Raw genomic sequence first — 24,754 nt, forward strand, 5'->3', positions numbered from 1 at the left:
AGACTTAAAGAGATGTTTCCAAGGTACAAGAATACTATTTTTTTAAAAAGTGATTTTTAAGTTATTTTGCTAGTCGTAGGCTAGAGTGCTCAACTACTTCCTTCCCTTTCCTTGCTTTATATATTCTTTGTATTTTGTTGATACCAATGGTTAAAATTTTGAAGTCATGCTTCCATTTGTATAGAGAGGCTTTCGGCTGCCTCTGTTGTTTGCAGGATGGCCACTCTATTTCACAAGGCTGGAGGGTTGGGGCAGAGGTGCTGATTTACTGCATTGCCCTGTGTGTAGTACTCAGCTGAACAGTAGGTGTCAATGGTTCGTATTAGCCTAGCATTGGCTTTGATAATGTTGATGGCAGCTTGACATAACCCAGGTTTTCCCAGCTTTCTAAATGTTTCACTTATATCTAGAGGTGATGGGGTGATGGTGAAGAAATCGAGCCTCCTCCCCTCATGGGTCTCTCACATCTCTAGATATTTCTGAGGGATGGGTGGGTCAGATGTGCCTCTGATAGGCTCATAAATGTGCTGTTGAAGCAAATGCCTTAAGCCAGTGCCCAACTGCAGCGACATCTTACTGGGTCACTCAGGTGGGAGGTCCACCAGGAACTGCAGGTAATGAGTGGACAGAGGGCGGCAGTACGGTGGCGTGAAAAAGAGGATTGCATTTGGAATTAGCTGGATATGGGTTTGAATCCCAACTCTTCTGCTTGTTAGTTTTGTGACTTAGTAGCAGTTTTTTAACCTCTGATTTTTGAGTTACATACTTGTAAGAATAAGTTTAATTGATTTCTTTCGGGGTTGTTGTGAGGCCCATCATAATGAGATGATATATTAATAGCCCAATACTGTGCCTGACACAGAGTGGGTACCCACTGAATATTAAGTACACATTACCATATACATTTGGTATATTAAATAATTCCTTACCAGTTTTTTTTAATGGCTGCTCCAGGTAAACTAAATAGGGATTTAAGTAGCTTCTGATAGTTTTGTCCATCAAATGTATTTCCAAGTGATTCTTTGCCAGGTAAGCATCATCTTTTGTTATCATCACTGTATGGCAGTCCTTGGCCTTCAAAGGCACAGTGTTTTCAGCCTGGCAGATTCATCGGCTGGATCATAGCCAGGAGGGATTACATGTCCAGAAAACTGAGAATATTCCATTTTACACAGAGGATATGCCAACATGCAGTCAGAGTCAGGAAAAAGAGAAGATACGCGTAAAGCAGTAACATTAACTTGTGGTGAAAAGGGCTTCAGTGAATTATTAATCGTCTTTGAATGGTTGCGGTATGTGGAATTATTTTTCATGAAGAAGGCCATGAAATGTGATTTTTATTGTTATTTTATTATCTAGTCCTTCCTTTTTCCATTGATCCAAACTGAACTCTTATCGAATAACATTTTACATATAACTCGTGTTTTTTATGCAGTGAGATGTTTTGATAGGATCCATATTGACATTTTTTTCTTTGCTTAGTCCTACACGAGGGGAAATCTGTTCATTCTTAATGTAGGACGTACTTATCTTTATTCTTGGTGTACTTATTCTGGGCTCTGTCGTATGTTTTGTAATCCTCCTTTGGCCTTTTAAGCTAGAGGGCTAAGTGCTGTGCATTGTGTTACTGTGGTCTTTATCGTTTATGGATCTGTTGTCTAAAGCAGAGATTTCCTGATGTCTTGTCCTTGTTATTTTTTTATAAAGGTGAGAATTTATTCCTGGATGATCTGAAAAACCTACAAGTAATTTCCAAGCCAGCAGTTTTGCACACCACAGAATTTATTGCTTTTTGTTCTTCTAGGCTAACCTCCAACGATTGACTTCTTATTGGTGCACTGCATGCTAGGAAATGTAGTTGGTGGGAATTAAAGTGGAACTGGTACAAGAAAAGAAGTATTGGCAGATGGGGGGCAGCTCCCTGCTGCTTTAGAAAGCAGCACGAGGGAGTAGTTTGCTTTCCTTTTGTGCAAAGCCCAGATCTGGGCAGGGAGAGGTGGGGAAGCACAGATATTTTTTGGTAGGATGGAATTCTCCCACCTGACTACCCCCCTCTTTCTTCGATTTAGGTCTCAGGGCTTCAAGTGAGGGTTAGGAGATGTTTCTCCTAATTTCCAGCACCTCAAAAATGTCACTGAGAAGTCAATGAGCCAATGCGTGTAAATCGGGAGTTGCTTGTTTTCTGCCACTGTAATTCAGAAATCTTAAAAACAAAAACCCTCTCCACCCACATCTGAGATGCCTGGGAGATAGATACCCTTCTAGGTGAATAGCTTCTTGTCTTCTGTGGCACTTGGGGCTGGGTGATTTGAGTGAGATACTGAGGTTACTGACTGAAGAGATTTTATTGGTTATGTGGAAATGACACTAGCATATAAATGTGTTTTGAGGCTTGTGTGGGTTGAATATTGTTGATGGCTCAAGGTAACGGTGTCTCTGGTGAAAAACTTACGCAGTCCATTGGGCATCAATTTGATTAAATGTAAAGGTCAGTAAGAGTCTCCTTTGGTCCAGTGAGTCATCAGCCTGAAGTCCTCTCCAGACAGTTGCTTTGCAAATCAGAGTTTAAATGCATTATGTCCCTTAGACCAACAATTTGGTGCAATTTTCTACCATGTTGTCTTGGTCACTGCTTCACTCCGATGGCAATCGAGTAATGCCTGGGAGTATAATTATGTTGCAGGATGTAATACAAACACCTATTACCATTTGTAATGCTCTATTTACTTGTTTACTTGTTTTTTGTCTGTCTCCTCAATAGTCTTTAAGCAGTGGACATATTTGTTTTATTCTCCACTGTGTGCTCAGAGCCTAGTGCTGTATTGGGCATGTGATAGATGCTTTACACATATTTGCTGAAGAAATGAATGAACTTGAAAGAGTCTAAGTGTCTTCAGGTTATAGGGGAGTAATAGACTTAAGTTTTTGACTTTTATTGGCTAACCCACAACTTCAATTAACTGGATTCTAAAATCTCTTGCAGGTATAGTAGAATTACTGCATGTAATCCATACTGTGAGAAGAATTTGAACAAAAGAATTTGAATAGTTTTGGAAAACTTGTTTGCACGTGAAATACATTTTCTAACGATTTGCAAAAACAGTTGTTAGCTTCCGGTGTATCTAAATTTAATTCCTAGAAAGCAGCTGTAGTAAAACATAACAGCTTGTGAGAAAGGATTGGATTTTTTTCCCTTTGGGCCCACCGTACCCAGTCTTTCTGGGCTTTGGAGAAAAGCCATTTTTCTTCTGGGGCTTGACCAGGTTAGGTTAATGGGAACAGCTTTGGTAGAGTAGGATGGAGATTTGGAGGTGTTTTTGGATCTAGGTTTATGTTGAGAGGGTCCTAGAGACTTCATTCTCAGGCTGGATCTAGAAGTTCATTTCTCCTGGTTCTCTGAAGAGAAAGGATCTTCCTTCACTGCCATGCTGGTCTCTACCTTGCTCCACCAAAGGAAAATCCAGTGCAACCAAATGATGAAGATTCTGAGTCATAGCAGAGGAAGAGGAGGGTGAGCCTGGGGCTCTGGATAGGAGTGAAGACACTTGAGGAGCACAGGGAAACAGAAGAGGGGAAGGACTTCCCTGTGCCTCCCAAAGTGATCATGTTAGGAACTGGGATTTAGGGAACTATAAAACAACTCTTGTACCATCCTCTGTACTCTGTGTTTCACCTTGTAATAGTAAGACTTTTCTGCTGATGGACTGTATTTCTGTTTTCTCTGAAGTTGAAGTTTAGGTCATCTACTGTGAATGAGGCAAACAGAGGCTGTCTGAAAGTTTTTAGAGTGGAGAAAGTAAGAAATAGTTGTCATGGAAGTGGACAAGAGAGCTGCCTAGGGAAAATCTAGAAGTATTTCCAGGCAGCTGAGGGCCTGAGGACTACTTTGGGAAATATAAAAGTGTCTGGCACAAACGTGGTTGGTCAGCATCTCATCCTCCAGGAAGCCTTCTTTGACCATAAATCTTCAATTCTGATTAAAACTTAAAATATCTCTCACTGACAGTCTTACACCAACTTGGTCATTATAATTCTTATCATTTTGGCCTGAAATATTGGTTTCCTGCATCTCTCTCCTTAAGGACCAGGCATATCTTGATCCTTCATTATCTATAGGACATTGTGTTGTGTCCATCTTGTATTGGGCTCTAGGTAATGTTTGACTTAACAATGGAGATTGGGAAGAGAGGGGGAGAAGTGATTCAGGATTGTATATTTTTATAAAAGCTGGAGAGTAGAGAATGTTAAGAAAGAGCAATACTCAACAGTAAGAAATGCTAGGAAAAGAAAATTCAGGAATGAGAAGTATTGCATATGGTATGAAGGAAGTCACTGATGACCGTGGAAAAGAGCATTTTTGGCAAGATTTGGATCCTGAAGTCGGATTGTAGAGGCCCATGAAAAGAATGTATGATTAAGTAAATTACATTCCCTCAACATTTACTGTAATTTTCAATTCATGTTGATTCTCTTACAAATCAGGGAGTAGTTATTATACATCTGAGTTTAAAAGAAATTTATAATCATGTTTACCATTTAAACAAAGTTATCAGACACTGTATTTAGATATCTTGAAACTATAGTATTGTAGAGCTATAAATCTTTATATCTTGTGGGGAGAAATTACACATATGTAAAGAAGCGTATTAAATTCAAGCATTTGTTCTGAGTTATCATCTGGAAGAGAGTTTTAGCGGTAAACAGAAGCCAACTTCTGCCTGGTGGTGTCTACAAATATTAGTCTTTCCATTTCCTAGGGTGGAGTGATTCAAAATAGTTGTGTTTTCTATAGTCTGCCACTTTGTATAGCTTGAAATTTTTTGTTCTTTTAAGATCTCATACAAATGCTTGTGAAAAATAGTATCTAATTACTATTTTTCTTAACTCCTGCCCCGTCCTTGGCTGTAAGAGTTATTGTGTTTCTTCCTAATAAAATGAGGTGGGCGTGTTTCTTAGTTGTTTTCATTGTGAAACTTTTTTTTTTTTTGGTCCCTGAGGTGTTGCGTTTCTCTGGCTCTTTCCTAACATATTAGGCAGATAGAGCTGTTTACTTGGTCTGTTGTGATGGAGATGGGAGGAACATTTGGATTTCACTGAATTTCCTAGTTGCTTATGGAGATGATGGCAGTAAAAATACTGGGCAAGAAGACAAATTCTTAGATTTTATCCTAATCAGAAGTTTGACTGTTTAGCACTGTCTTGCTTACAAGCCAGCGATGAGGCATGAAAGATTTAAAATGTTTATTGATATTATTAGAAATTCTTTTCTGTCATTAATCTTTTGGGGTGTAACTAAGGTTTCTTTAGCATCTTGTTGTAGTTGACTGTATTTGGTCTTAAACTATAACAAATTACCAGGACAGAAGATCAGAATGGAATGTTCTCATTCATCAAACATATACCTTCATGGAAAATATTATTTAAATAGATGCCTAATAAATTATGGTACATTCTTGCAATGGAATTCTATTTTGCCATTAAAAGTGATGATATAAAGAAAAAATTTTGCCAGAAGATGGTCTTTGTATTTTTTTCAACATTGTATAGCTTTTATTAAATGATTGTAGTATGTGTTCATTGGAAATACAGTTAAGCAAATTGAAGGAAACAAATTCTCCATGACATCACCAGTCTTCGTGGCAGTGTTTTTCTATATATATGTATGCATACAGATATTCACACTAATTTAAAAAGCAATCGTCTGTGCATACTGTTTTTAGCCTGCACTTTTCCATATAAAAATGTACTTTTTAACATCATTCTTTTTTTATAAAGATTTTTAAATTAAATTAAATTTTTATTTTTAAAATTTTAAAAAAAGATTTTATTTGTTTACTTGACAGAGAGCGAGAGAGCACAAGCAGGGGGAGCAGCAGAGGGAGAGGGAGAAGCAGGCTCCCTGCAGGGAGCCCGACATGGGGCTCCCTCCTAGGAGCCTGGGATTATGACCTGAGCCAAAGGCAGGTGCTTAACCTACTGAGCCACCCAGGCACCCCCAACAACATCATTCTTAATACGATGCATTGCAGTCTACCTCATAGATGTTCCACAATTTAGTTGTTGAATATTTGCTATTTTAAATTATGTCTCACTATAGGATTTAAACATTCCTGTAATGGCCTTAACTAAAATTTAATTAAGATGTAGCTTTAGTTAAAAAAAAAAAAAGGTAGCCTTAGTTATTTTTTAGTTAAAATTTCTGCAAATTTTAACCTCATTGGATAAAAAGCTATACATAGGTTTTTTTTTTTTTTTTAAGGCAATAAAGGTAGTCACAAAATAATATAAATTATAACATGATCTCATTTTTGTGTCTATTTACCTATGTATTTATGAATAGAAAAGAATAGTCTGGAAGGATATGTGTCAAAATGTTAACAGTGATTATCTCTGAGTGTTAGAAGTAAGAGTGGCTTTCCCTTTATTCCTAATAACTTTATAGAGACTAAAAATTGATAATAAATTTGAAAAGAGAAGCTATTTTATTATTTAAAGACCTTTAGTGAAAATTTCATGTCTGTAGTAATTTCTTAATTTCCTTTTTTATTTAGCTCATCTCTACTTCATAGAGCTAAATCTAGAGTGACAGAAAAATTAAAAAACCAGCTTTCCAGTTGTGATTCATTTTGTAGGGGGGGGTCACATCACTGTTAGAACTTGAATTTAAGTCGGGATTGGAAAATACAATCGATTATCAGGATCAAGAATGAAGTCTGCATGGAGACTTAGAAACAGGAATTAGGATCTAAGCTTACAATACCAAGCGAAGGTTAGAAAGTCAGTTGGCCTCTTCAGGGCCGGGACGTTAACAAGTGGATGAGTTAATAACCAAACCAGTGTCAGAGTCCAGCCTGAGACTGCAGACTGAAAGGTAAGCAGGCAGGCAAGGGCAGAGTGCTGAGACATTAAGTTAAGCAAATCTCAAATAGAACTGACCAAGGAGCAAGTCTCTTACCATTGAAACTAGGAATTGGGCGGGCCTCTGTTGCTTTGCTCATCAGTGAAACCTGTCAACTAAACCCTGGCAAATGACTGTCCCCTCAGACCACTGAGTTGTGCCCTCTCTCACCTTTTCCTGGTGGTTCACATACCTTGTGAGAAATGCCTTGTGGGTCAGTTCAACCTAGAATATTACAGCATTGCCTGCAACATATCAAGTCGATTGGTAAATATACTTTGCTATGAGTATTTTCTGGGAAAATGTCTGCAGAGGTAACACTGAAGAGAATTGCTTGTCTTATAATCTGTCTACACAGATAGAAGTTTTAAGCACAAAAGGCTTTTTTTGTAAGGAAAAAAACTGTAAGAATAAGTTTTAGAGTAGTTTGTAGATACAGATAGGACTTTGATGTAGACACGGAAAGCTGTGGGGATGTTAAAGGAGAATGAGAATGGTAAATATCAGAGAAAATATAGTTTTGACCAACAATATTGGATATAGGTTAATGACATATTGTTTGGAACCATTAAAAAATATAAATCTATGGATAAATCTTACAAATATATTGAGGGATAGAAGACCCCAAATGATATATGACAATATAACTCTATTCATAGGCAGTTCAAAAATAGGTAAAACCAAACTATGTTGTTTTGGGATGTATTCAGAAATGGTAAGACTATGTAGGAAAGGAAGGAAGCCATTTTCCTAAGAGTAATGATATTATACCTTCTGGAAGAAGGAGAGATTTGTGATCCGGAAGAGGCCTACGGGGCTTGACAATGCTCAAATTTTTTGGACCCAAATGGCAGTTATGCAGATGCTTATTTTATAATTATTTATTACATTGTATATTTAGGTCTTATGCATTTTCTGTATCTGTTATATTTTCCAATAGAAAGGCTTTAAAAAGGTTATAATGAGGGCGCCTGGGTGGCTCAGTTGGTTAAGCGACTGCCTTCGGCTCAGGTCATGATCCTGGAGTCCCTGGATCGAGTCCCGCATCGGGCTCCCTGCTCGGCAGGGAGCCTGCTTCTCCCTCTGACCCTCCCCCCTCTCATGTGCTCTCTCTCTCTCTCATTCTCTCTGTCTCAAATAAATAAATAAAAAATCTTTAAAAAAAAAAAAGGTTATAATGAATGTAGTGAATATGCAATCTTTGGTCTCAGCTTTACAGGGCTTCTGAGTTTGTGTTAGGGGTTGAATTGTGTGCCCCAATCCTCCCCGCCCCCAGCAAATTCATATGTTGAAGTCTAACCACAAGTACCTCAGAAGGTGAATTTACTTTGAGATGGGGTTTTTACAGAGATAATCAAGTTAAAATGAGGTGATTAGGTGGGCACTCATACACGTGTCCTTATAAAAAGTTGAAATTTCAATGCTGAGCCACACACAGAGGGAAGACATTGTGAAGAGACGTAAGACTATGGCCATCTACAAGCCAAGGTAAGAGGCCTAGAATGATCCTTTCCTCATAGACCTCATGAGGAACCAACCCTGCTGACATCTGGATTGTGGACTTGCTTTCAGCCCTGTGAGACAATAAAGTTCTGTTTTTATGCCACCCAGTTTGTGGTATTTGTTATGGCAACTCAAACAAAGTAGTGCAATTTGTAAGACTGATAAAGATTTTATTTTTTAACCAGTGGCTTTACTAATTACACTGACCTGTTTGGGGTCTTTCAGTGTGGAGCAAGGAGAGTTATGTTCCCATGTGATTCAGGTATCTCTCATTAAGGTGATTGAAGAAGGTTAGGAACCCTCTTTTATTCTCAGGTCATCCAGATTTTGCTTAATATAATAGTTATCTAATATTTCAGGGCCTTTACTAATTTTTTTCTTTTCTCTTTTTGTAAACATTTGTCTGTTTTCTGTAGTGACTTCATGGTGGATTTGGTATTGGCATTATTATTATTTTTTAAAAATTTTTATTTAAATTCAATTTAGTTAACATATAGTGTATTATTGGTTTCAGGTGTAGAATTTAGTGATTCATCAGTTGCATATAACACTCACTGCTCATTGTATCTGGTGTCCTCCTTAATGCCCATCACCCAGTTACCCCATCCCCCCACCCATCTTATTGGTATTATTTAAGCAGTGAGTTGATTTGCTGTATTAGACTCATCCATACTGTGAAGAATAGATCTCACTCAAGTTTCCTCAAGTGATGGGAGCTGCACAGAGCAGGAGGCCCCTAAATGATGTATGATGGTATAAATTTCACTCATTTGTCCTTTGCTTGCTAGCTGAGAGATTATTTACCTTGCTGCCCTTGAAGCTAGGCATGATCATGGGGTAAAATCGAGCCAGTGGGGAAAGGGTGGGCCCTCCATTGCTCTCTCTGCCTTCCTGCTGACTAGGGGATGGTGAGACTTGAAGCAGCCGTCTGGAATTAGAAGTGGAAGTTTTTCCTGCATGGACTGGTTTACCTCTGGACTGTTAGATATTAAGACATAAATATGGTCCTTGGTCAAGCCACTTTTCTTTTTGGTTTCTGTGTAATAGCACCCGAGTCTAAAGCCCCAAAGAACACACCCCAGGAGTTAGAGGAAGGTGAGGGCTCTGGGTCTCCCATCAACTCCCCTCCCCTAGATATGAAAGCCAAATGTGCATTTGTAAAAGGGCATAAAAATATACCCACAACTTATTTTATAAGTTTAATAAAGTCTATATTTCTGCCCTTTTGGATGTTCCTTGCTTTGCTTAAGAGATTCATTTGAGGCAAACATGGCAATGTTGTGGAGGCAGGATTCAGTTAAACTTCGTGTTGGCATTGGACAGCCAAGCTCATCCAAATAAACTGTGCCTGAGTACAGAATCTAGCATGGGGCCCGTTCCTGAGAGCAGCCTGGGGAACATGCTAGATCATACCCCTTCATGAAAGGATGGGGTACCCCTGAAGATTTTCTTGCCAACTCACAAATCTTTTTTTTTTAAAGATTTTATTTATTTGACAAAGAGACACAGCGAGAGAGGGAACACAAGCAGGGGGAGTGGGAGAGGGGGAAGCAGGCTTCCCGCCGAGCAGGGAGCCCGACGTGGGGCTCGATCCCAGGACCCCGGGGTCATGACCTGAGCCAAAGGCAAACGCTTAATGACTGAGCCACCCAGGTGCCCCTGCCAAATCACAAATCTTGAACATCTTAGATTTCAACAATAAAAGCCTATGTCTAATGTCCATTTTGATCATTACAACCTCAGCTCCTTAGTTGAGGTAAAGATAACTGGAAAACTTAGAGTGCTGTCTCTTAATGTGGCCTTTTGATCCACTGACCTCATGCTATTGTGAAGGAAATTTGAGACCACATTACAGTGGCCAAAGTAATTTCTGATACTCGTCTCAGCTTCTTGCTGTGCCTTCTCTTTCCAGTCTTTCTCTGTAGTCTTATACACTTCCTTCCCTCTAAGGCCTCCTAGCTTTGGGTTATTCTTGGCTTCACCTGCTTTAGAGTTTCAGTTTTTACTTTCTCTTGATTTTTTTCTGTGCTGCTCTCTGACGTCTTTCTCTGTCGGAGTTGCATTCACACACTCTGAGAAAGGATCTTACCGAGTGGCTTCATCACTGTTCAGTACACTTTGTCCCTCCTGGGGTTGAACTGTCATGGCTGGCCACGTTAAGGCCAGTGGTCTGCCTCATGTCCAGTCTGAGATCTGACACCTTTTTAGGTTAGACACCACTGGGCCTGATAGCCATAGCCAGGGTTGCAGGATATATTTTACAGAGGTTGAAAACTTGTCCGCAAGAAACTGTTTCTGGACCCTTTGTTCTTGAAGGGAGGGCAGATGTCAAGTTTGTAAGACTCCTCCCTAGTACTTTCCTTGATGCTTGAAACCGCACAGTGACATAAAGGTCACAGACCAGATATTCTGGTAAATTGCTGACAAGTAGTTAATTAAATCCACACAACTAATGTTTATAGGGTGTCAGCCAGACACCGTGCTAGACTAGTGATCAAGTCATCCAGAGAGCTGAGTCTAGTGGGAGAGACACAAAAGCAAATGATGACAATAGCTTGAAGAGAAACTGTTTGCACCTCTCTACGGCATGGGTTAATTGGGACAAGGAGTTGGGAAGTGGCGCTGGAGGGAGGCACTCAAGAATCTAACCTCAGACAGGATTTGTGCCTGAAAGGAGGAAGAAAAGTAATACACTGCGGCCATTATTTGCCTAACAGGTAGCTCTAATAGGAGCTTAACTTATAAAGGTGTATACTTTTGTCTTGTCCTATGAATTGGGGTGAGCATAAATAACGCCTTATAATCAAAATAATATGGGTTTGGAGAACCCACCTTAAAGTATCAGCACTATGTGTTCACCTTAATTGAAAATATCATTGATATATTCTCATAGTTGGAAACCATTGAGTATGTCATTTTGCTACAATAAATGATTTTTTGATGCTAGAATTCACTGGAAGAAATTTATAGCATTTAATTTGGATGAGTTGTGAGTTCTCGTGGGTGCCATAGAATTTAATAATCTATTAAGTGATTTTCCATTACTCTCAGTACTTGGGATCCAGTGATGCATCCCCTAAGAACTTGGGAACAAGGGATATGTGATTTGCCCTCTGAGAGTTAGTTAAATGGAGCAGAGACAGAATGACTACGGGCTTGCCAGGCAGACTGAACATATGAGCATGGTTTAAGAGAGAATGTGTCAGTGCAAGTGGGGTCAGTCAGATGTTGAAGGACAGAAGGATGCCCAAGGAAGAGCCCTGGCTTGCCCTGGTGTGGATTTGGATGCATTAAGCTACTTTAATGTTGATGAAACATTCAAATCATATTAAAACCTTCATTAGTCCAATTCCGTTTTCTCTGTGAAAATACTTATACATTAATCAGGACTTATTTTTGTTTGCAAGAGATAGAATCCCACCTCAAAGTGGGTTAAGAAAGGAGTTTATTGTTTCTCATAAATGAAAAGTTCAGTGCGGATCCTGGTCTCAGGTATGGCTTGACTTCAGTGTTAAAAGGTATTGTCAGGCAATGTCTCTCTCCATCTCTTGGTTCCGCTCACCCATTTGGCTTCATTTTCAGTCAAAGCTCTCTCTTCTTGAGGGGGCTTTCTGAATCTCCCTGCTCATATTCTCACAGTTTAACCATCCTGCCAACTATGGGGATTGTTTTAGCCCAGGGACCGGCCACTCCTGGGACATGTGCCCACCCAACCATCTAAACATAGGTTCTGCTAATGGGGAATGAAAAGTTCTCAGAAGTAAAAGTCTGTAATCAGAATAAAGAGGAATGCATTTGGATAGGCAGAAATGACAGTTCTTCTGTAGTTCTGTTATTTGGTTTTCATGTGCTGTGCCCACAGAAAGAAAATGCACTTGCCTCTGTGTTGAGTGTTGAAGGCTCCTTGACAGAGTTCTCCCTGTACACGAATACTTCAGCATTCTGTAAGTGTATGTGTTTACATGTACATACACCCACACACGCACACATGTAGATCTTATGAGTTACAGTATGGTGAGTTTGTCCAAGAGAAGGATCTACTCTGAACATGACAACTAATCAGATTCCAAAGCCTTCTGGACGGTGATGCAGCGTTCGGACTTGGACAAGAAAAGCCTGAGGTATGAGACCCGTGGAGGTCTCCTCTCCCTTGCTGTTTCTGCTTGCGTTTTTCTTTTGAATTCCCACACCGATTACCACATTGTATGTATGGTATGCCAGTTTTTAAAAAGGGCATGGCAACAGGAAGACGTGAATTGCCGTAACAGATCAAACCTGTCATCTAGCCAGCTTTGTTTTTAACAGAAATACTCTCTAGAGACCTCTGATTTGACTTGCTCTTTGAGAAGGAGCACTATTATTTTTCCCATTCCTATTTTTATGCTGTGAAAATATGACTTTGGATGGAATTCATTTCCCAAAAATGGTACCTGTGGAATTTTGATGTAGTTCTGCAACAGTGGACTGAGATTTTCTGAAGAACTATACATAGATTTATTAGAAATATCTGTATTTGTCCTGAGTTTTGTGCTTAAAATTATATTATTATTTACATACATCCACGCTTGTGTGCATGCACTGTCCCTAGAAGGAAACAGAAGCTGGTTGTAGTAGTTGCCTCTGGGGACAAATGGGTGGCTGAAGGCAAAGGATGTGAGGGAGACTTGCTTTTCAATATTTACTCATTTGGTGTCTCTGAGTGTTGTACCCTGTGTCTATATTACTTTTCCTAAAATTGTGGATGAAAGAAAATACCTAAAAATCACGTTGTGCGCAGTTTCTCATGTCAGGAGGTAGTTTTTCAAAACCCACATTTTTTTTTTTAAAGCTTTTATTTATTTGTTTGACAGAGAGATAGAGAACACAAGTAGGCAGAGTGGCAGGCAGAGGGAGAGGGAGAAGCAGGCTCTCCGCTGAGTAGGGAGCCAGACGTGGGGCTCGATCCCAGGATTCTGGGATCATGACCTGAGCTGAAGGCAGCCGCTCAACTGACTGAGCCACGTAGGCGCCCCAAAACCCACATTTTAACCGCGGCTTAATTTTCTCACATTTGTTTTTCATTTCACCAAATGTCCAGTGTGGTTTTAGTTTCATGCCTTCCTCTTGTTCTTCCTTGTTTACTATGCTTTCTCTTATCTTGTATTTTTGTCTTTGTGTTTCATTCAAGTTTTTTTCAATTTGGCCTGCTATTTCTTTATGTATTTATAAACACTGAGGTACAATCTCTCTCTCTCTCTTTACTGCATTACTTATTCAGGCAGTTCTTTTTGGATACTATGAAAGATGTTGGATGTTTTTCTAAAAAGATCTTCAAATTTTTGAAGGAGTTTGTTTTTAAGAGACTTTCCCCCCTGGTTTCTGAGACTTGAATTTTTGGAAAAATGGCAGAAAGTTTTTTTTTTTTTCTAATGTTTTATTATGGGGGGTCTTTAAATATAAAGAGTCAGTTAAAACAGAGCCATAAAAAGATGATTAAAGAAATCTCTGTGCACACTTCCCTGTCTTTGGATATAAGACGGGCTTCTCTTTGAGTCTGTATCTGCTCATTGGAGTTCCTCATGGACTTTCTTGTGTAAACTGCAATCAATCTGCCTCCTCCATGCTTGGCAATTTCAATCTCTTCTCTAGGGAAAGGACCCAGAGACTCTTGTGAAGCAGCCTGAGTGAAGAATCCTAGAATTTTAAGATTTTTTCCAATTCTTTACTCATTCTTAATTTGACAGACATATTTTTAGTTACTTGCCTTTACCAGATCTTTCTAAAGCATTTATCTTGGTTTCTATAGATACGATCACTCTTGCTTTTTGCTCTCAAATTTCTGGGGTTTACATAATATTTAATTCAATTATATAATTAACAATAACAAGTAGAGCTGGCATAAACTGGTCTGGAATCCAACACCACTGGCTTTGGGGGCACATGACTCAGCTAATGGGAACACAGGTGCACAGGCAGCCTGGAGGTCGCCTCCCTGGGGGTTCAATGGGCACCTTGCCTTATGGTTTGTGGAGGGACTGAAGAGCATTGCCTCTTTGCGGTGGTTGGGTAAGTGAAGGTTGGGTTAGAGGAGGTTGGTAAGAGAATTTTTAATATAAAGATACTGATGGACGGAAGAGCATAGATGAGCTGAGGATAGTTTTATGTACAGTCTCTTGCCACAATGTTAAATTTCCATGTTTTGTTTTTCTTTCTAGTTCCTGCTACTCACATTCTCTGTCATGTAAATAGGATGACCAGTCATTTCACTGTATGATCATTCCATAGAGAAAGTGTAGTGGTTAAAAATGTTGTGCTTCCGGGCGCCTGGGTGGCTCAGTCGGTTAAGCGGCTGCCTTCAGCTCAGGTCATGATCTCAGGCTCCTGGGATCAAGCCCCACATCGGGCTCCCTGCTCCACAGGGAGTCTGCTTCTCCCTCTCCCTCTGTGCTCTCTCTCCTTCTCTCCCTCTCTCTTTCAAATAAATAAATAAAATCTTAAAAAAAAATGTTGTGCTTCCTTATATGATTTCTATTCTTTGCTTCAGAAAAATGTATGATAGAAGATACTATTTGAGGTTTAGATTTTTTAGGCACAAATACATCTTCTCTCCTATACTTGATTACTAAGTACTGATCAATTTCATTGACATTAACAGATTTCTTTAGCGTAGTAACTTTCTTCTTTTTTTTTTAAAATTTAAATTCAATTAGCCAACATATAGAACATCATTAGTTTCAGATGTGGAGTTCAGTAACTCATCAGTTGCATATAACACCCAGTGCTCATCATATCACGTGCCCTCCTTAATGCCCATCATCCAGTTACCCCATCCCCCTGCTCATCTCCCTTCCAGCAACCCTCAGTTTCTTTCCCATACTTAAGAGTCTCTCATGGTTTGTCTCCCTCTTTGATTTCTTCCCATTCCATTTTTCCCTCCCTTCCCCTATGATCCTCTGCACTGTTTCTTATATTCTTCGTATGAGTGAAACCGTATGATACTTGTCTTTCTCTGATTGACTTATTTCGCTTAGCATAATACCATCCAGTTCCATCCATGTCGATGTAAATGGTAAGATTTCATCTTCTCTGATGGCTGAGTAGTATTCCATTGTGTATATATACCACATCCTCTTTTATCCATTCATTCGTGAATGGACATCTTGGCTCTTTCCATAGTTGGCTATTGTGGACCTTGCTTTTAGCATAGTAACTTTATTTTTTTTTAAGATTTTATTTATGTATTTGTTTCACAGAGAGAGCATGAGAGAGCACAAGCAGGGGGAAGGGCAGAGGGAGAGGGAGAAGCAGACTCCCCGCTGAGCAGGGAGCCCAACATGGGGCTTGATCCTAGGACCTAAGATCATGACCTGAGCCGAAAGCAGATGCTCAACCAACTGAGCCACTCAGGTGCCCCTAGCATAGTAACTTTAAAAAAGAGATTCATGAGTAGGTCACTAATGGGTAGAGCGACTACTTCCTCTTTTGATTTTTAAAAGCCTTAAAGGAATAACAGAGTAGCAATCAAAAATATTTGTTTATTGACTAATATTTTTTGAAAAGCTCTCCCGTGTTTTCTGTCATTCAAACTTTACCACCTCCTATGAGGAGAAATGGCAGGGAATATTATCCCCATTTGACACTTGTAAAATGAGCCTCAGAGGTTCAGTGATTTACCCAGGGTCCTACAGTAGTTGAGTTTCTCAGACAAGAACTCAGCAGTGTTCAGAATTTCTCTTCCAACACATCTTTAGTCTCAGCTTAAAGGTATAGGATACTTCTGGACTTCTGCCACTCTTCCATGCCATTTGGGTAACAGTTACTTGCTTTTAGGACTAAAGAAATTAAATAGACTCTTCCTTTTCAGACTAGCACTTCTCACTGTTGGAAGGACTTGTTTTCTTTGTTCAGAGATATTTTTTCTCACCTTCAAAGAGTGTTTCAGCTCCAAGGAAACTGCCATGGCAGCAGGCTGATTTGGTATGGAGGCAACAGCTGGTTTCCACGCAAGTTGCTAAGCTTTTATTTCTGGTAAGTTTTGATGAGCAGCCTGCAAGCTGGCCTCTATTCTCTGTCATATCACCAGGATTGTCTCTCATGTAAAAATGAAGGTACCTGGGAGGAAATTTTATACAAACAAAAACAAAAGTGTCAGAACATGTTGGCTCATGATACCTTTGCATAGTTTTACAAACTCAAAGTTTTCAATAAGACAATTCATTTTTTAAAAAAGATTATTTATTTTAGAGAGTGGGGAGGGGCAGAAGGAGAGGGAGAGAGAGAATCTCAAGCCGACTCCCTGCTGAGGGTGGAGCCTGATTCCGGCCTCAATCTCATGAGCCTGAAATCATGACCTGAGCAGAAATCAAGAGTCAGACACTTAACCGACTGAGGCACCCAGGTGCCTCAAGACAAGTCATTTTTAAAGAAAACAACAAAACTCATTAGTAGGCATGGTGGGTCACTGGCTAAGTCTGATTAACTGGCCTCCAAGGTGACTGCCCCATAGAAGGGTATTCCGAATCGGAGCCCTGACTCTCCTATAAACATAATGTGGGTGGTGCTTTAGAACTCCTTTGCAGTATCCTCTCTGTGGATTGCAGAGTGTGTAGGGTACTTTTTATGCTGTTAAAACAAATCTGGAGCTGCTGTGCTGGCCAGCAAATTACCCTTTCTATTGCCCTCACAGTCATTCAGTGTTTGCCAAAGCATGGTCCGGAACTGCCTGCATTAGAATCTCCTGGGGTGGGGCTTGGGATTCTTAATTTTAAACAAACTCTCCAAGTATTCATAGATGCTTTAAGATCTGACAACCACTGGCTCCTTTCTCATTTCCCTTGTTGGTCTTTATCACAAGCAGTTGAGACACACTAAGGACAAATCACTTTGGGGAACGGGGTGAGGAGGATACAGGGGAATGCTCTCTATAGGGTAGAGAAACAGTTGCCATTCTCCACGGTCTCTGTTAGATTCTTGAGTGCTGTTCAGCCACACCTCAGCCTGGTCTGTTTTCCTCCCTGGTTCATGCTGTCCCTGGTTTTACGAGAAGTCTTTTCATAATTACAATCATCTGTGCCCTGTCTGGTCTGCCTGGCAGGCCAAGAGCTCTGCCATCTCCTGATTCCTAGCTTCAGTTGAATCATAAACCTTTGGATTTAGCTAGCTGGTCTCTGGATTGGAAGTTTGAATTCCTTTTGGATCTATTCAGAGGCTTTCATTCTCTCTTTTTTTTAAATTGCAATTCCAGTATAGTTAACATAGTGTTCTATTAGTTTCAGGTGTACAACATAATGATTCAACAATTCCATACATTACTCAGTGCTCATCATGACAAGTGCACTCCTTAATCCCTACCCCCTTTCACCCATCCTCACCACCTCTCTTCTGGGAACTGTCAGTTTGTTCTCTATAGTTAAGAGTCAGAGGCTTTCATTCTTCTCACTTCTCACCGTGTCCCCGTACATACACAGCACATTCTCAAATTCCAAACAGGTTTCCCAATGTACTTTTTTTTGGTTTTTGTTTATGTCTAGGAACACATTTTCCTGGAAATTCTGTCATGGTGTTAAGGTGTTCGGGTTCTCCTGTGAAACCTGATTTGCCCTATATGGTAACAGAATTGTTTCCTAGGAGCAGGAGGCTTGTGACATGGAGGCAGGAGGAACAGTTTTCTTTCTTGTGCCTAGGATGGGAATGACTTTAGGCAAAATCGAACAGAAAGGAAATGGTTTTTGCCCTCTCCTTTTCTTTTACTAGATCTACCGTTCTTGGCCTCTGTGTATGAAGTCAGGTGATCCAGCTGTGAAATGAGTGCTGTGTGTGCCCCACACATATGATGGGTGACGTGTGGGGAGCTCTGGGCTTGTTCAGTTGTGGCTGCCCCCCCCCCCCCCCCCCGCCAGCACCACCACTAAGGTAGAAGTCAGGACCTGTAACTTGGTGGATCAGTGCTGAGTTTATTCATAAGCACATTGGCCATTTGGCAGATTAATATCTGTGGTGACTGGCCCCGTAGCTCTCAGCTTCTAGTCCAGAAAGTTGGATTATATGCCTTCTAAAGATCATTTGCCATGTAACTTTGTGTATTCTTCTTTTCCCCTTCAAGCTGGAGGTGAGTCCTAGGCACCAAATAGCAAGATTAATGGTTTTCAAGAAATTATTACATATTTTTTGCTTCTCTTTCTGCTTATCAGTAGACTAAGTGTGGAAGTTGATGGGGCCAGAGGAGTTTTGTGAGGCCGAGTATGCCAGGTTTTAAGATTTATGGGCTTTAGACACATTCTGGGAAGCAAGTGCCCACTGACATTTCTGATTTTTCTAGTCCAGCTCTCTCATGTGGTCCTGTGGCCCCTACAGTAGCCCCTTATGCAGAATGCTGCCACAGCTGTCATGGTTTAGAGTGGCAAGCCATGCACCGAGGTGCACCAAGAAGCTAAGGAACTCAGGACTGGATAAAGCTAGAGGGTCCGTGACTATTCTATAGCAGCGTCAGAGTGTTCTCATGTCAGGTTACTCTTCATAAGAACTGTTAATCGTTAATTTATTCAGTGTGTCCTCCATATCCAGCATTGGTCATTTAGAAGAAGAGAGCTTGAGTTTTTAGGGTGTCATATGGTTCCTGAGAGCCCACTTTACCTTTCCAGATTATTCTAAAGTGCTCCCAGATTATTAAACCTCGTTCATCCATTTCTTCACTCTGTAGCTGTTCTCTGATAAATGTTAGAGTAGAAAGCAATCTGATTAAATTCTTCATAGTGTAGTGATTCTCCTGAAGATATTTTTTTTTTAAAACAAGTAATGCTTGTTGACTCAAATCTTTAATTGATGACATCTGAGGCAATGTATCATCATGAAATGAGCAATTTCAGACATTCTGAACAAAAGTGAAGAGACAACATAAAAGAGGTCTAATCTAAGCTGTTTGTGCTTTCTCTATTTTTTGCTGCTTTTGAACTCATATCATCTCTGCATTTCCGAAGTGACTGTAACAGTTAGGGATGGGGAGGTGGGGGGGTGGGGTAGGGTAGAGTGGGGTGGGGGGAGAATAGCCAGGGCCATTAGGTATATGTTTAGGGTTGACTTGGCCAGAAACAGACTAGAAAGGTATATGGTAAGGGGATAATTCTTCTACTTAAATTGTCTTATAATTTGCCTTAGCAAATCTTGCAATACATTATGCAAGGCATCACATCAGACTTACCCAGACTCTGCCTGTGGCATGTAAATGTGATGTAGAACAGTATAAAATTTCTAAACATTGATGCTTTTGGAATCTTGTCCTTTCCTATGCATTATGTTGGAAGCAGCTCTTAAATAACAAAGCCAGCATGGGGCACATTCTGCATGTCTCACATTGGTGCGAAGGACCAACCACTTCTATTTTCGTATGATCCTGATTTTGTGTTTCTGCAACTGGAGTCTTTACCAACTTGCTGAAAGCAGCACTGATTTTCACAAACTGGGAAATCTGTTTTCCCTCTTCTGGGAGTGCTGTGAGAAATGAGGCTTGAAGCTTTAAATATGGCTTTTTAGGGGCTAGCTTTTTTAGCAGTTGAAGAAGAGTTATGTTGACAATTTTTTTTCTTCCTAGTCATTTTGTTGTGCAAATTCCGAAGAAGACTAGTTAGTTGAGGAGTTAGCTGCTATGCTAATTTACTGTTTGCCATTTGAAAAATTTCCCTATTTAGATGTACGGAACTATGTGGCAGTGGAAACAGGATTTGATTTTGGTATTTGAGGCTTGTAGCAAGATGTTTTGCCCTCAGACAGTTTGTGGTGAGAAAACACAGTAGTGCGCCATTCCTTCTAGTGAACCCTTCCCAGCATGGTGAAGCCATTGGAAGAGGCAGGTGAACACCAGCTTGTTTCCCAGTAGAGATTGATGATGGAAATGCTGTCGGAGGCTGAGGCAGGCGGTTGTCTTAAGCAGGTTCTTGGGAGCTACTTTTAGTTCTTTGAAAAATTTATATCTCAAAGCTCCAAATCTCCCTCTGGCGTGCGTCACAGAAGCTGGCCTACATTCACCAGAATATGCAGCCTCTCATCTGATATTTATGGGTGGTGGAATGAGGCAGAAGAGAATAGAAGGGGATTTGACTATCATTTCAACCCCTATTCTCATTTCCAAGGCTGAAAAGATTCTTCCATGGCCCTTAGGTATGTATTATTTAAAGAAGAAAAAAGTAACACATTCCGTCTGATGTTTCACACTCACTGAATTGAGATCTCAGAGCATGTTGCTACTAATAATTTATTCCCGGGTATTAATGCTGACATATGAGTGGCTTAGTGTGTGTGGCAGGGAAGATCTGCATAATTTAAAAACAAAGCAGAATAAAGATTTTTTGCTGCACAAGGACAGGAAGGAGGTCCTGACACATACTGGAGACTCATTTATAGCCAGACTGAACCTTTCCTGTGGTCAGGAAACACGTCTGGGAAATAGGACTATAAATAGCTGGATGTTAAAATTTATACATACTACTTTCCAACTGGCTGATCTCATTTGGTTTAGTACACAAAGTTGGGACTTTTTAGCAGACTCATATTAACAGTAAAAACAAATGAAATCAGGATTCTGGGAATAATGTGCAACAGTAAATCAGAGTGCGGTTATAAAATAAGGATTCTCAGCCCAGCTGATATCTGCTATCAAAATAGCAGATGTGCTAGGTTGGATAGTTCATGGCAATGAGGTTATAAATTATGTCCAGTAATCATTTTTTACAAAGTTAGTATTATATTTTAGCCTCAAGCAAAATTTGGTTTCTTATTCTTGATGCAAAGCAAGAATTGGAGATGTTATAAAGCTTTCATCTTAGGCGTTTAATTAAATTCTGCAATCTAGCATTGACCTCATACTGTTTTATAGTGAGGTAAGCTGAGCCAGAAAAAAGTCAGCCTCGTTTAAGGTAACAGTAACAGCGCTACTTGCCTAATTAAACACATTGTTAAAGGAAAGTCAAGAATGAAATTACATCTATATATTCCTTTTCTTGTGCTACAGACAAGAATAAATATGATTTTGTTGAAATCAGAGAATAGGAGCTTTTCTGTCCTACAGGCTTAAAATTGAAGGGGAAAGCAGGAGTATGGAAAGGGAAGTGAAATACAAGGTAAGGGAAAAAAATGTCAAGTTGTCTTTTGGCCGTTGTGAGTCAAAATAATTTAATTTTTTAAAGATTTCTTTATTTTAGAGAGAGAGAGAGAGAGAGTGAGCAGGGGTAGGGGCAGAGGGAGAGGAAGAATCTCAAGCAGACTCCCCTCCGAGCATAGAGCCTGAGCCAGGGCTCAATCTCATGACCCTGATATCATGACCTGAGTCAAAATCAAGAGTCAGATGCTCAACCGACTGAGCCACCTAGGCACCCTGATTGTGATACAAAATAATTTAAAGGGCAAAGTTCATCTGTGATGGTTGAGGCTGCTTCATATTATGAAAGGGGCTCTAGAATGTCCATATCAATGACAGACGTATAGAAACATAGCTGTGGAAGTAGAGGTCATTGGTTGCTAATTCTCAACCAATTTAGGGTTCTTCGTTAGTTAGTTTGTTAGTTTGTTAGTTTCTCTACAAAGGATAAGGTGACTTCAGTTTGGACATTTTTGCAACATTATAATTTATTTGCTTACCAGAAGATCAGCTGCCCAATCCCTGGCTTCTGGAAGAATTAAAACATGCGAGCTAAGCATCTGTCTTAGTCTTCAAACAAACATGGTTAAGATGCAACTGAAGTTCTATCCAAGGTAAAGAAAGAGATAGAAGGCATCTAGTTGGTCTCCACATGATGTAAATTATATGATACGGGTTTGAAAAATATTATAGCTAAAGAAACTATATGCTATCTAACTGTCTTCAACCCGCAAATATTTTGAATGTATTTTCTTAACAAGATGTTTTGGGGAGCAACATAGATGGGACGGTTCACTAAGCCATGCCAGATTATGTCAAACTAATCTCTTCTTCCTCTTCCTTCCCTTCTCCCTCATCCCCTTTGTCCTCTTCCCTTTCCTTCTCCTTATTAGTGTTCCTAGAAGTAAAATAAAATAAAATATGGAGATATTTCTAGATTGTGATAAGGTAATTTGCAAGATCTCTCAAGACGGCGTTGTGGTCAAGATGGAGGTTTGTGCCCCGGATCGTATGTTAGGAGCCAGACCCGCTGCCAGGTGCTGCCAGTGCAGCAGGAAATGAGTGAGAAGTGGTCTCTGTCTGTCGAGAGCTTATAGTGTATTGAAGGAAAGAGATTATGACAAGACAAAGGGCAGTAAAATATGTTGCGATAGTGGTGATGGGGTGCAGGATCTTCTGTTGGATCTAATGGACCCTCAAGGTTAGGGAGGATTTGTCCAAGATGATCTTTAAGCTGTGACTTGGAGGCTAATAGCTAGGTTAACAGTAGGGAGTGGTAGAGTATTCCAGTCATAGAGAATAGCGTGTGCAAGGACTCAGAGGTGGGAAGGACATGGACTCCTCTCAGACTTGAAAACCACTGAATATGGTAAGTGCGTTTGTTAAGGAACAAGCTAGCTGCTGTAACAGAGTCATCCCAAATTACAGTCACTCAAACAAGACAAATTTATTTCCTCCCATGAAATTGTCTGGAATTGGTTGACAAGCCAGGGAGGCTAGGCAGCTCTATTTATAAAGGTCATTCTGGTACTCAAATTCTTTTTATCTTTATCATTCACTTCACCAGTGAAAAGTATTCCAAGCATCCTTTATACTAATTAATTAACCACTGGTGTCTAAAGTGATAACTGGAAGTCAGAAAGAAGCCTGCTGTTGGAATATCAAGGGGAACAGAACCTAGTGTTAAGGTTAGGGATAATCTCTCCAAGGAAGTGAGAACTGAAGTAGGAGTTCGCAAGATGAAGGTTAGGAGGTGGGAGAGTTCCAGGTAGAGGGAAGAACACGTGCAGAGAACCCATGGTAAGAGGGAATATGGTGTATTTACGGAACTAAAAATCACTGGGTGTAGTATTAGGTAGGGTGTAATTTAAGGTGCAGCAATACAGAGACCACAAATTACAGAAGCTCAAACAAAACAGGTTTATTTTCCTCCCACAGAACAGCAGTTTCCAGAGGGCGGATACCTGAATAGGGTCTTTTCAATGCCAGCAGGAGTGAACTCTTGATTAGGGAACTTTTATTGTTACCTGATTGTCTCATGTTTATATATATATTATATTATATTATATATATGTATATAATATATGTGTGTATAATTATATTATCAATATATAATTAACATATATGTAACTAATATAATATATAACATATAATTATATATATAATATATAAACACACACACATATATATCACCATCTCACTATATTTTAAGGAGTTTAGGATTTATCCAAAGGTAAATGTGAAACCATTAGAAAGAAGGGAATTAAATTTGCAATTTAGAAAGGTGGTTCTCATTTTAATGCCATGAGTGAATGGGTAGGCAAAGTGGAAGGCTGGGGGGCCAATGAGGCTATTGCTGTAATCCAGATGAGAAAGGATGTGGTGATAAAGACTCTGTAGGGATGGTTATTTATTAGCCATAATATAGTTAATAGGCAGAACTTCATGGAGAAGAGTTTGGCAGAAATGAACTGTTCTAATCTATTGCTATCCAGGCCTGAAATTCATAAAATTATATGATTGTGAAGAATTTTGAATGTCCCCAAGTTTATTTTGATGAGGGGTTGCAAAATCAAATATTCACTAGGGCTTAAGAATAGGAAAACGAAATTAATAAGGTGGGCCTATTGTCATGGTGGGAGGTGATGGAAAACTGAGCATAGCTCATTCCCTCTCTAAAGGGGCCAAGTCTACTCAGTTCCATCCACATGTTGCCATTTGTAAATAAAAGTTCATTGTTGCCAGATCTTCTGATCCCCCCCACCTTTTTCTAAAGAATCTTGGATTGTTAGATGAAACCTTCTGATTTTTAAATGTTGACATCTAAGTAAAAATTAAACAACCATACGAAGTACTGTGTAGAGCAACATTGTAAGGACCAAGCAAAACATGTCTGTAAATGAGATTTGATTTGCATAGTTCATGTGTGCTTAGGTCTTAATAACTGTATTAGTTTGGGTAGGCTGCTATAACAAAGAGATCCAGTAATACAGTGGCCAAGAGAACAGAGGTGTTTGTTTCTTATGTGATAGTTCCAATGTGAATGGACCAGGTGGCTGGACATGGTTGCTGTTCATGGTTATTCAGGTACTTCCCAAATTGTTGTTATACCATCCCCAAGTATAGTGTTTTTCATCTTCATGGGTAAAGTTGGATCATCGGAGAAAGAACACGGATGAGGCATCTGGCCATACATTTATAACAACTCTTAATATATATATATATATATATATATATATATATAT

General features: G+C 39.7%; 1 protein-coding gene across 7 annotated transcripts in view; it reads left to right on the plus strand.

The window, feature by feature from the left end:
• HECW2 (HECT, C2 and WW domain containing E3 ubiquitin protein ligase 2) overlaps positions 1-24,754 on the plus strand; it is a 357,621-nt gene that overhangs the window by 26,925 nt on the left and 305,942 nt on the right. The gene's annotated exons all lie outside the window — the stretch shown is intronic.

Source organism: Phoca vitulina, unplaced genomic scaffold, assembly GCF_004348235.1.
Source record: "Phoca vitulina isolate PV1807 unplaced genomic scaffold, GSC_HSeal_1.0 scaffold1, whole genome shotgun sequence".
NCBI classification, from domain to species: domain Eukaryota; kingdom Metazoa; phylum Chordata; class Mammalia; order Carnivora; family Phocidae; genus Phoca; species Phoca vitulina.